This window comes from Xenopus laevis, chromosome 8S (assembly GCF_017654675.1).
Source record: "Xenopus laevis strain J_2021 chromosome 8S, Xenopus_laevis_v10.1, whole genome shotgun sequence".
NCBI lineage: Eukaryota > Metazoa > Chordata > Amphibia > Anura > Pipidae > Xenopus > Xenopus laevis.
Window position 1 is genome coordinate 56432339 of NC_054386.1, and position 10167 is coordinate 56442505.

The 10167-nt window shown below is 40.3% G+C and overlaps 1 protein-coding gene across 2 annotated transcripts in view; it reads right to left on the reverse strand.

The window, feature by feature from the left end:
• LOC108700542 (rho guanine nucleotide exchange factor 9) overlaps nt 1-6651 on the reverse strand; it is a 258564-nt gene extending 251913 nt beyond the window's left edge. Inside the window, exon 1 of one of the 2 annotated variants that reach the window (XM_041575080.1) lies at nt 6132-6651. The gene's annotated coding sequence lies outside the window, so the exon portion shown is untranslated. The remainder of the gene's footprint in view (nt 1-6131) is intronic. The other variant, XM_041575081.1, reaches the window with a different exon arrangement.
• Nucleotides 6652-10167: the final 3516 nt, after the last annotated feature.

The window sequence follows — 10167 nt, forward strand, 5'->3', positions numbered from 1 at the left end:
AAACAGTGCTGTAACAATATAGTTAGTGACACTGTTTGTCTTTACCTATCCAGACTCACAAACCCACACTCTTAGGGCTACTGTCAGCAACAAAAAAAGTACAGAATCAGAATTAACACAAATAAAGAAATAAAACTGCTTCTTCAAAAAGAAGTTGAAAGTTGAATTTCCCCATTTAATGATGACTTCTTAGACATCCCCAGCAATGCTGCGATGGTGCCTAAAATATCTGGCAATTTTTCTTGTTTGGTAGACGGAGCACATTCATGTTTTCTTTAAATCTATTTCAGTAGGAATTGCAGATAGAAAATTCACTTTTAACTAAAGGCTATACAAATATGTTTATAGTGCTCACATTCCAGAAGCAATGTGCTGAAACAACACCCAACACATGCTCTAACCACCTAAATGGTTTAATGGGTAAAAGCCACATTCCTCCTCCCACATTCCAGTCTCACCTCCCCTGGTTCAGACATCCACTTATTTGCTTCATTTTCAAAATCAATGTCCCCACCCCTCCAAACTGCCAGATTCCCTCCCATATCCAAACTCACAGCAGCAGAAGAACACAGAGGCTCATGGTACAGACAGACCAAAAAGACAAATCCACCCACAGGTTGCAATAGAAGGACACAAAGGTGTGTGATTTGTATGGAAACATATATACAATAGCCAAGGGTACAGTGATGAATGGCATACACAAATGATAGAATTATACAGTATATACAGCTAAGTAGAGAAATGCATCATGGGACAGACAATACATAAACTTACAAACTGGCACACAAGCAGATGACGAGTGCAAATATATGATTCCTCAAATCAACATATAGGTTTACATACACAAATCCCATATTATTAAGAGCCATAACATTTATCATATTGTGCTTTTGTGAGACTAAATCCTAAATGCACCCAGCATGTGTTACAAACACCAATGCCCTTATCTAGAAAATAATGCCATAAAACTATACATACATAAGGAACTGAGAGAAACTTTGCTGTGTACAGTGGAATTTCTCATATATTTGTTCAACCTAACTGCATGCAAACCATTCATAAAACATGTTACAGGTTGGTTATGGTGTTTGTAGGATTACCTCAATCATTTCCCAGATGGTCCTGTCCTTTGCATATATATTACGTAATATGTGTCAGCACACTAAACAAGCGGAGATAAAATGGTTTGATAAGATATTATTAGAAGAATGAAGCCCTAAGTATAATGGACTTCTGTGAACATAACACTCAAAGGTTTAAGGGAGAAGGTTGTATATTTGTAATCTAATTTATCTGCCTCACAAAAACCAAACACGGAGTAGCTTCAGTTGCGTTGTTTAACTCAAGAAATTTTTAAAAAAACTGTTTTTGGTGATTAAAACAATAGGAAAAACATCATGTTCAGCACAAGTACTACTTATTGCACTCATATTGAACATATTGCATAACACTGTTCATATAGGAAAGCAACTCAAGACAATTCCATGGGCTTTGTGACCCTTTTATTACTATTCTGGAAAACTATGGTAAAAATGCTGACAAATCTTCTTGTGTGATATTGGCCATGGAAGAATTCCCAGGCACATTCAATGAATGATTGTGGAAGGTGACAGAGTAGAGTTACCTCTAATGGCTGCTCTGATTGGACAAGGCTTCTACAGTCCTCTCTGAGGGGCTCTGGTTGCAGAAAGGCCAAGGAAACGCAGTCCTGAAATTCCTTTGCATGCAATCTGTCATCCATAGACGTTTTATTTTTGCAGTATGTGACTACCTATAAAATGTACAAATGCTTTTAGCTATTTTATATATTCACCCTCTTTAGCCTGTTTTTTGTTTTTCATTGCAGGGGCAGCATAGAAGGGAAACATATCATTTTCCTGCCACGATCATGTGAAAACTTTCTAGTGGCTTCCCAAGAGGGGCTGGAAATTTACTGTGGTCAGTTCTCTCTAGGCCCAGGGATAATCTTTGTGTGGGTGGGACACAATAGAGCTGTGGGGTCCTGTTATTTATATAGGGCTTCCAACTATCAAAGAACTACAATTAGGATCATCTGCCAATTAAAGGGATGTCATGGGAAAACATGATTTTTTTTTCAAAATGCATCAGTTGTGCACTGAAATCCAATTCTCAAAAGAGCAAACAGATTTTTTTATATTCGATTTTGAAATCTGACATGGGGCTAGACATATTGTCATAGTTTCCCAGCTGCCCCAGTCATGTGACCAACATTTTAGGATGGAGCTACTTTCTGGCAGGCTGTTATTTCTCCTACTTAATGTAACTGAATCAGTCTCAGTGGGACTTGGCTTTTACTATAAAGTGCTGTTCTTAGATCTACCAGACAGCTGTTATCTGGTGTTAGGGAACTGCTATCTGGTTACCTTCCCATTGTTCTTTTGTTAGGCTGCTGGGGGGGTGATATGACTCTTAACTTGCAGTACAGCAGTAAAGAGTGACTGAAGTTTATCAGAGCACAAGTCACATGACTGGGGGCAGCTGGGAAACTGACAATATGTCTAGCCCCATGTCAGATTTCAAAATTAATTAACAAATTAAATATAACAAAATCTGTTTGCTCTTTTGAAAAATGGATTTCAGTGCAGAATTCTGCAGCACTATTAAATGATGCATTTTGAAATAAGCTCTACAGAGATATTGAAATCCCATGTTCGAATGATGAACATGCTCCCGGCTAGCAGATATCAAGAAATGTCCTTACAGATTCTCCATAACTCGTATTTGACCCCCGACAGACGCTATAAAATGGGTAGTCTCCCCTCGGATGGATGTACTCGATGTCGGGCCCCTAAAGCAGATCTCTTACATATGTTTTGGTTCTGTCCTAGAATCATAGACTTCTGGCGGGATATCTCCTCTTATTGGATGCAGATAACTACCAAGCAGATCCGACCAACCGTGGAGTGGGCAATGTTTAGCTCTGTAACACATTACGCACACTTCACTAGAGAAGAGAAACACTTGGCAGCCCGGCTGGCAGCAGCGTCCAGGAAGGCAATTCTTCATCAATGGCTATCTCCCGACGGCCCGTCCCTTCTACTCACTAGACAAAAATTACACTACATCTTCCATATGGACTGGCTCGAGGCTACAGTCAAAAAAACACAGCAGATAGATAAATTCTTCTCTGTTTGGCATGCTTATATCAACAGCCTCCCACACTCACTTAAATATCTTACTACATATACATTCCAAAACACTACTTGGTACGACTTGGAAACTCTTAGAGATAACCCACTATTACTGGAAACCACTCAGTATGTTCAAATTCTACTACACGGGAATGGGGCAACTCCGGGATCACCCCCCAGGACTCAGCGAACTAATAGGCTTTTGGCCTCATACTTAAGGTAATCGATCTTGACCTATGGAAATGTTTTGTATTTCGTGACTTACTATTTCAGAGCAACTGTTCTTTGCTTATTTGTTTATTTGTTTATTTTTTATTTCTCTTTCTCTCTCCCTACCTTTGCAGTGCATGTATATACTATTCAATAATGTCCTGCTTCTCATTTATGACCTCTGGAAGGTCTAACTGTATTCCATTGATGTACATGCCTGATCTTTAATAAAAACAAGTTGATAAAAAAAAAAAATGATGCATTTTGGAAAAAAACATGTTTTCCCATGACAGTATCCCTTTAACTTTTAGTTGTTTGGGGATACTGGAATATTAAATTCAACAATAGTTTAAAGCCATGGAATGTGTCCAATACCCCTATGATTTCTGTTTAGCAGTGCAAACACCTATTTTACTAAATTAATGATAGCCAACTCTATTCTTCTATGCTTATACTAGATGTGTGAGGCCCCAATCACACCTGTTTTGCAGATCAAGGTACTGGTCATCTACAATAGGTTTTACAGATCAAGACAATCGAGTGAACTAGAAGATTTAATTATGGTCTTTGCCTGCGAGGTTGCATGCTACAGATATATGCTATAATTGGCTTCCACCTCTGAAGTCTTTAAAAGCTATTATCCATTTTATAACAAGTTAAATAAGAAGTTCTTTAAATAATAAAAAATGGACTTGCTTCAGTAGGAGTCCATCCTTTGGCAGCACTACCGTTTATTTTGATAACCTGTTTTGACAGCAAACAGTGGGATAATAGTCTCTGGGAAGGGACTGCAGCTGTGGCAAAGCAGGTATAGTAGGGAGAGATGGTGCCTATAGCATACCTCCCAAATGTTTTGAAATAGAAAGAGGGAGAAAAAGATTTGCCCTGCATAACAGTGGGATAATAGTCTCTGGGAAATGTCTGCTGCTGTACATTGTATAGTAGGGAGAGATGGTGCCTTTAGTAACAGTGGATAATAGTATCTGGGAAGGGACTGTGGCTGTGGGATAGCAGGGAGATTTGGTGCCTATAGTAACAGTGGGGGATAATAGCTAGGGATGGGCGAATTTTTTCACCTTGTTTCACCGCGAAAATGACACCTATAGTCTTGTATGGCGTTGTGTGGAAAAAAAAGACGCACGTCAAAAGTTTTTTGACGCTAATAGACTTTAATGGGAGTTGGCGACATTTCGCCGGTGGCAAATTTTTGCAGAAATTAAATAGGTCAAATTAGCCCATCCCTAATAATAGCCTCTGGTAAGGGACTGTGGCTGTGGAATAGCAGATATAGCAGGGAGAGATAGTGCCTATAGTAGCAATATGGTTAGTAGCCAGTGATGTTGGCCTGCCTGGAAATCAATCCAGGTAATTTCTGACAGCACCTACCATGTACCTAACCATGCCAAATTTCATCGCCTCTACTTCGGGCGACTAATCTCCTTAACCACCATCCCGCTGGCTAGAATCAAAATTGCCGGCTGGATGGCACTCAGAGCTCTTCGTTTTCCTAAGTCATCTGAAGTTGCCTCACAAGGTGACTAATCTCCCTGAATCTCCATGTGTGTCTCTGCACTAATGCTGCTTTATGCAAACTAAATGCAGTAGCAATTGATATTTGTCCTAGACTGTCCCACCTTATAGAAGTTAATCATTCACATGCTGGATACTGCTGCACCTGATTCAGGCCTGTTTATGTCTAATTTGCAGTGATAATGTTTCTTCTTTTGGTTCTGGCATTCTGGCTATGGACTGATAACATGTGCTGTTTGGCAGGGGTAGCCTGGCTCACCTCCTATTCTCCCTTGAATTAGACAGATCCATGTTAGGGATAAAGAACAAGTATTCACCTTAATTGACACAATTATAAGGCACAGATATAAGGGAGTCACAGTCAGACCATCTTCCTTCTGTGCACATACTTATAAAAGACTAAAATTACAGTAAGTCATGCATAATTAAATGTCAGCTGTAAAGTATGCACTCTTTGGGGAAATAGATACAAATGAGGTCGATTTTTCTTTTTATTTAAATGTATGTACCTAGTTTTACAGCTGTTTTTTAAAGAAGAAACACAGGGGTGACCACCTGGGCCTGCTTTATATCACATTTTTTCCATTTTGCAACCCAAGGCTGTCAAGAGATGCTGGAAGTTGTAGTCCAATAACTGCAGGTCTACATAAAATAAAGGCACTCCATAAAGACCATTATGATCCTCCCTCTACAGCCATGGCTGTATTTCAAATTTCAAGAGATTATATGTACAGTCAATTATACAAATAAGTTGGTTTTCATTGTGACTGAGAGTCAATTTGTATCATTTATATTATACAGAGCTCCATTAATATAAAGGCCTAGGCATAAAAACATCTAAGTAAAGAAACTTAAACTAAAAAAAAGTTCCATATATAAATTAAAAAGTTTAATGATTTATAGTTACTTGTTTACCACAATCCACAATCAAAGGCAGTGTACTTTTCTACACGCTGAAGACTTTGTAGCAAAAGGCAGCTCTCTTTTTGCCACATTAGGGGTGTTCAATCATTTGGCTTCTGCTACATTGTTTCCAAAGTCAGAAACTATAAGGGCAGGAAATAGCAGGGACACTGCTTTCAATAGCAAATGTTTGTATATGTAACTATAAACCCCCTAAACCGTTTTGATGGATGTATATTCGGAAGAATTCTGGTCTCTTTCATTAGGCACATTTGTATTTTTGGCATTAGGTGCCATGGAGCCAGTGGCACACACAATAAGATCTGATACTGTTACCTTGTCTGTAAAGTAAATCTCAGGCATCCCAGAGGTTTTGTAATCCGCCGTCAATCCCAGTAATCCCAGCACAACATTTACAAGTGCACCCCCTAATCCTGAAACAAGGAAGGAGGTACCTGAAAAGCTGCAAAGTGCAGGACTTCAGCTCCAAAAGTGCCAATTGCTACTCATCCACAAACTTTAGAAAGAGAGAGAGCTGTGTGATTTGTAAAGGGTGCTGGTAAAAGTTTGTAAACTTCCCAAAGGAGATGAAATACAGCATCCAGGACAGGCTAGAATAAATGCAGGTAGAGAAATGTAATCATACACTAATACAAGTGTAGAAGCTCCATGCGCAAGATGGTAGCAACGTTGTCATACTGTAATCCTGGAAATGTCAGGCAGTTGCACGTGTCGGCAGCACTACTTTCAGCAGCAGCTCTTGGCTGTGAGATGAGCAGGAGTAGGGGAGGCAGGGGTGTGTTTATCCAGGAGAGAGACAGAGCTGTCTGACATGATCTCTTTCTTGCTTTCCAGCTGCAGGGCTGGGCTGCCTGGGCTCCTGCTCCCCCTGCACTGCATTACACTCACTCCTAATCAGGAACCTCCAACTGCACAGTCAAAACTTCCTGCCTCATGAATAATCCCATTGCATTGTTTTTCTTTCTCTCCTCATCTCCCTTTTTCTCTTTATTTCAGGCTGGTGAAACCATCACTTCTGCCTGTCATTGTTTCAGCAAGATGACTTTTCAATACTTTTTTTTGTTAAAGGTATCCTGTCATCGGAAAACATGTTTTTTTCAAAACGCATCAGTTAATAGTGCTACTCCAGCAGAATTCTGCACTGAAATCCATTTCTCAAAAGAGCAAACAGATTTTTTTTATATTCAATTTTGAAATCTGACATGGGGCTAGACATTTTGTCAATTTTCCAGCTGCCCCTAGTCATGTGACTTGTGCCTGCACTTTAGGAGAGAAATGCTTTCTGGCAGGCTGCTGTTTTTCCTTCTCAATGTAACTGAATGTGTCTCAGTGGGACATGGGTTTTTACTATTGAGTGCTGTTTTTAGATTTACCAGGCAGCTGTTATCTTGTGTTAGGGAGCTGTTATCTGGTCACCTTCCCATTGTTCTTTTTTTTGGCTGCTGGGGGGAAAAGGGAGGGGGTGATATCACTCCAACTTGCAGTACAGCAGTAAAGAGTGATTGAAGTTTATCAGAGCACAAGTCACATGACTTGGGGCAGCTGGGAAATTGACAATATGTCTAGCCCCATGACAGATTTCAAAATTGAATATAAAAAAATCTGTTTGCTCTTTTGAGAAATGGATTTCAGCGCAAAATTCTGCTGGAGCAGCACTATTAACCGATTCATTTTGAAAATCTTCTTTTTCCCATGACAGTATCCCTTTAAGGGTGAGCTTAAGGACAGAGACACACATGGAGATTCGGGGAGATTTAGTTGCCCGGCGACAAATCGCCTCTTCTTCAGGCTACTGATCTCCTCGAACTGCCTTCCCGCCGGCTAGAATCAAAATCGTCAGATTGATTTGTTCTCCGATGTTGCCTGAAGTTTCCTCGTGAGGCAATTTCAAACGACTTCGGAAAACAAAGCACTCCGAGTGCCATCCCACCGATGATTTAGATTCTAGCCGGCAGGAAGGCAGTTCAGGGAGATTAGTTGCCTGAAGAAGAGTCGATTTGTCGTCAGACGACTAAATTTCCACTAATCTCCACATGTGTCTCTGCCCTTAAAGGGACATTAACTCTCAAATTCAAGAGTGGTTTGTGCCTAAATATAATGGGGGAGTTTACTAGCAAAAAAGCAATTCGCATTGCTCTGTTGCACCTCTGCACACTGCCAAACCACATTAATAGTCACAGTGGGTATACTGTATATGCAAAATACACTTAGCATCACTTCAGCCACAAGGCAGGGGTGGGGAAACTGCCCCTAGCAACTTAAAAATGTTCATAATTTTTTTTAAACCAGAAATGTGAATGTTTCCATTTCCAGAGATCAGGTGTCCCTGATCTCTATCTGGCGAAAAATTGAGGAAGTGCCGAGATTTGCGGCAAGAAACGCGTAAAGGTGGCCATACACGGGCAGATTTTAAAACGATTCGGCAGCTTATCTGCTCATGTGTGGGGGCTCCCAACGGGTCCTCCCGATCGATATCAGGCCAAAAATAGGCCAGATATCAATCAGTCAAGTTTAATTTTTTGTACAATCCAGGACCGCATCGGCTAGTTGATGTGGTCCTGCGACCCGTCGGAGCCCATTCATACTATTGTAATCCCGTTGTTCAGCCCCAGGGCCGAACGTTCGGATTAATCTGATATTGCCCAGCCGTTAGTGGGCATATCAGGTTAAGATCCGCTCATTTGGCGACCTTGCCAAACGAGCAGATCTTATAGTGTATGGCAACCTTAAGTCCAGGACACCCACCACACTTTATTTGTACCACTGTGTGTGCATTAATAAAGCCGATTTTAGAAGATACAGTCTGTGCCCTTTAATGGATTTCCAGAACAGAGCCTACATAATCGGGATTCTCTAGTGCTAAGCTGATATCAATCAGCCCGGTTTGGTTTTTCCCACAATTGAGGACCGCATTGGATAGTTGATGCGGTCCTCCGATCCAACTGTGCCCATTTCCTTTCTATAATCTGATCGTTTGGCACTAGTGCTGAACGTTCGGATCAACCTGATATCGCCCTGCCGTTGGTGGGCATAAAGTGGGAAAGATCCGCTTGTTTGGTGTTCATGTTAAATAACACGTTTGAGATTGGGCACGTGAGGCACTAGAACCTTCGACTCGCCCTAATTTTTCAAATGTGTATGACGAAAATCGGAATAAACATGCAGTCTTGGCTTCAGTCACACATAGACCTGTGCTTGTGGTAGAAACCCACATTCACACCTCCACTTACATCATTCTCACACAGAGCCAGCAATGTTCCACTATACATGGATTACATATTTTCAGCAGTTTTATTATTCCTAAATGTAATTGCTACTGTTTGTTTATGTCTTTCTGTTCTCTGGCTCTTGAAACTCTGGCTTCTACATTGTTTAAGGAGTCACAACCAAAAGTACACAGAATGTAAACACATACCGTTTTTAATGCCAATAACATTTGGAAAAAAAAAAACCTTCACAACATTTTGAAATTGATCTTCACTGAAAAGATACATTGTAGGTGCAATCAGCACATGTGTAAAACAAATTAGAGGTCTTTGAAGCCTAACAGTTCAAAAGGAATTAGTTGATAGCTATTAGTTATTAGTGATGAATTTGTCGACCCTCATCTGACCCTAACCTGCCACTCAAGAATGGCACCCAACCAGCCCGTGTTTCGGTTTCTAGTTATATACCTGCACCCACCCTAATCGTCTTTGACATCATGGATGGAGCAGGGTAGGTGCACATCTTTAGACGCCACTAAAAGTGGGACAGTTGACAGTTAGGTCACAGGCTGAATACTTTTTGTGAGTGTTGGCCCAAACCCAACCAACCCCGTTTCAGGCTGGCCCACACATCACTACCAGTTAGTGTTGCCCACCCCCTGAGAATTTGTCATTTTACACTGGTATTACTTGTGTGGCTCACTAACACATTTTGTACTACAATGTTTCTCACATGGGTATAAAGTAATAGATTATGTTACTCTTTGGATCCCAGGGCCTGTTTTACATCCAGGTTTTACCTTGTAGAACAGACAATATATTATTATTTAATGCACTGCAATATAATACTCCCTATAAAGAAATCATAGTCATAAAACAACAAAAGAATTTACAGCCTAAAAATAAGCAGAATAATAACACTCTTATGCTACCTAGAGTCTCTATAATGACTATAAAACATTTATTATACTCAGCTCTTCGTGCATGAGCACATTGTAGACATTGTGGTTCAGGGAGGAATAAAATCCAATAAAAGTGGCAAGCTGAATCATGTATGCATAGGAATGCTTTATATAAGAAGTGAATAACATCATCATGTAGTTAAGAATGTATTGGAATAGCCATATGATATAGAGCGCTTCATG